Source organism: Rattus rattus, chromosome 3, assembly GCF_011064425.1.
Source record: "Rattus rattus isolate New Zealand chromosome 3, Rrattus_CSIRO_v1, whole genome shotgun sequence".
In the NCBI taxonomy this organism is placed as follows: domain Eukaryota; kingdom Metazoa; phylum Chordata; class Mammalia; order Rodentia; family Muridae; genus Rattus; species Rattus rattus.
In genome coordinates this window covers 210685907-210688922 of record NC_046156.1, presented here as the reverse complement: position 1 = coordinate 210688922, position 3016 = coordinate 210685907, and the positions used below count along the sequence as shown (strand labels likewise).

General features: G+C 36.9%; 1 pseudogene; it reads right to left on the bottom strand.

The window, feature by feature from the left end:
- Positions 1 to 2034: 2034 nt before the first annotated feature.
- LOC116896073 lies at positions 2035 to 2483 on the bottom strand (annotated as a pseudogene).
- Between the last annotated feature and the right edge of the window lie 533 nt (positions 2484 to 3016).

Sequence of the window (3016 nt, the reverse complement as noted above, 5' to 3'; positions counted from 1 at the left end):
CTAGACTCTGACCTCATAGGTAGCAATGAATATCCTAGTAAGAGCACCAGTGGAAGGGAAGCCCTGGGTCCTGTTAAGACTGAACCCCAGTGAACTAGAGTTTTGGGGGAGGCGGTAATGGGGGGAGGGTTGGGAGGAACACCCATAAGGAAGGGGGGGGGAGGGGGATGTTTGCCCGAGACCGGGAAAGGAATAACACTTGAAATGTATATAAGAAATACTCAAGTTAATAAAAAACAAACAAACAAACAAACAAACAAAAAAACATACATGTGGAGATCTAACCTTATGGAACTGGAAAAAATCCTGAATGCTTTCGCATTTACCTTTTTATTATCTAGCAGCAGTAAAACTGCATCAGGTACATTGAATAACTCTTTATAGATTATATTTGATAATAGTTTGAAGTTATTTGAGTTGCTTTATTGACATGATATAACTGGGAAGAACAGCTATAAGGCATGCCTCAGGAAATACATGGTTTTAATTGAGGTTTGATTCAGGTTTCACTAGTAATACTTTATAACTATGCAATATTTCCTAATGTTCTCTATCAGACTGAAAAGGAAAATACAAGTTTTATCATTTAAATTTACTTTGATTGTGTACCATTATCATTTACTTTCTGATCTGTCCAAAGCCAATTGATTTCCAATAAAGAACAAAGTTTCTTTAATTTTTAAATCCATCTAATTGTTTTAATTAGAAACTTAAGGGACTTGCAGGGGAAGCTTCATTTAAAGTTTATTCTTAATTAAAGAAAACAGAAGACAGTTGTACTGGCTGGTTTTGTGTCAACTTGACACAAACTGGAGTTATCACAGAGAAAGGAGCCTCCCTTGAGGAAATATTTCAATGAGATACAGCTGTAAGGCAGTTTCTCAATTAGTGATTAAAGTATGGAGGACCCACTGTGGGTAGTGCCATCTCTGGGCTGGTGGTCTTGTGTTCTATAAGAGAGCAAGCTGAGCAAGCAAGTAAGTAACATCCCTCTATGGCCCCTGCATCAGCTCCTGTTTCCTGATCTGCTTGAGTTCCAGTTCTGACTTCCTCTGGTTATTAACAGCAATATGGAAGTGTAAGCTGAATTAACTCTTTCTTCTCCAACTTGCCTTTTGGTCATGTTTGTGCAGGAATAGAAACCCTGACTAAGACAACAGCATATACAGAAAATAATCTTCAATTACTGATAGGGTCTTTCTTTTTAAATAGAGTGTAATGTTTCATTTTTCATGTCTTTTGTCACTGATATTCTAAAAATAATCACATGTTTTTGATAAACATGATCTGAATTGAAGTTAAATTTTTGACATTTTTGGAATAATAAGTCTTGCTTGGAAATTTCTTCTAAGAGTACACATTGCTTTTCTTTCACTTCATTCTTTTTCTTTATTTCTCACAGTCTGTCCTAACAAGAGAATCATTTTGTATCCAAGCAGAGGGAAACTGAGGAAATAGAGCAGTCCATTTTCCAGTGCCACCACTTCTGAGCTCCTTACCCACCTCCACCTAATCTTTTATCAAATTTAAAAATCTTCATTTAATATTAGCTATTTACTTGCTTTTTGAAAACTTCCAACTTTATCAAAGAACATGAGAAGAAAACACTAGAGGAAATATGATCATTGTGGTATCCTGGTATCCAGACTTCCTTTAGAACTACTCCATGACCTTCCTTAATGCTCCCTGGTCTTGAGTTTTCCAGGTGTCTAAGGATATAACAAGGCACAGGTGCTAATGAGAGCATGACCAGTTACAAAGTTACAAACTCTTAGCATTGGTCATTATGACAGGGGATGGGTTTTACAATGACATTTCATTAAGGATTTCTCCTACATCACTCATTATTATTATTATTATTATTATTATTATTATTATTATTATTATTACTGTTATTATTTTTGCGGGAGTTTCAGTCTTTAATCTCAGCAGGTCCTCATATACATGAAACCATACACTCTCTGACTTTCAGATTTTGTTGAAAGCTGCGTTTAGGACACTCCGCATATGCTCCTCGAATTTGGTTATTTCTTCTTAGAGCAAGTCTACTCCTTTCTTGGCCTAGGGCTCTACTTGATACATAGGAGAGACATGTTGGGTCTCTGGGGCTCTGGCTCTGTGAGTAGGTGAACTCTTCTCCAGAGGGCTCAGCCGGGCCTCCAACTTGGAAATGGCTGCTGAAAGTCTTGTACCATGCCTGAAAGTTTCTGTTTCTCTACTTCCAGACTGGCAATCTGCACAGTGAGGGTACTGTGATCTCCACCAGGTCCACTGGAGGCTCCAGGGCCTGAATTTCCAGCCAATAATTTCTGGACGTTCTCTCTGGCTCTTGCAATGTCTCAGAGGATCATGCTGTCACCCTTCTCCTGACAGAAGCCGGCAGCCACAAGCCCATTCATCTGCTGGTAGAATCTCCTTTCTGCATTGTCATATTTAAACTTGTCAAACCAGATCTTCTCGCGCACTAGAAAGTTTGTAGCCATTTTTCTGACACCAGCCAAGGACTCAACAACCAAAACCTGAAACTGCCCCCAATATTTCTTCTTGCAAGACCTCTTTTAGATAAGTTTTGTTGTTTCAGTTTCTGAATGATTGACTTTTTAAATTTCCTCTTTGACCTAAGGAGTCTTTTGTCTCTTTGTACACATGAGTAGATCCAAGATTTCTTGAAATGACCCAGTATGTATATTTTCTTTTCCTTGTGTAAGTGTAAAATCTAAGGTAAAGTTACACTGCTTCCATTTCAGATTGCTGTTCTGAATGTAGAAAAGTTCGCGAAGATGTATACACTTTGGTCTGTTTAGGTGTGTGCTATACTTCTTATTAGTAGGTTCTTTAAAACAAAATTGATAAAATTGAAAAAAGCTTTTCAAAACTCAATTAATATTACTACACAAATACTAATGAATATGAAAACATTTCCTTACAAGATAAAAAATAAATGTTCTCAAGAATTCACACCGAGTTAAAAAAAAAAACTCTTTAAATATCTTTTTAGAGTTGAAAAGTAGAAATT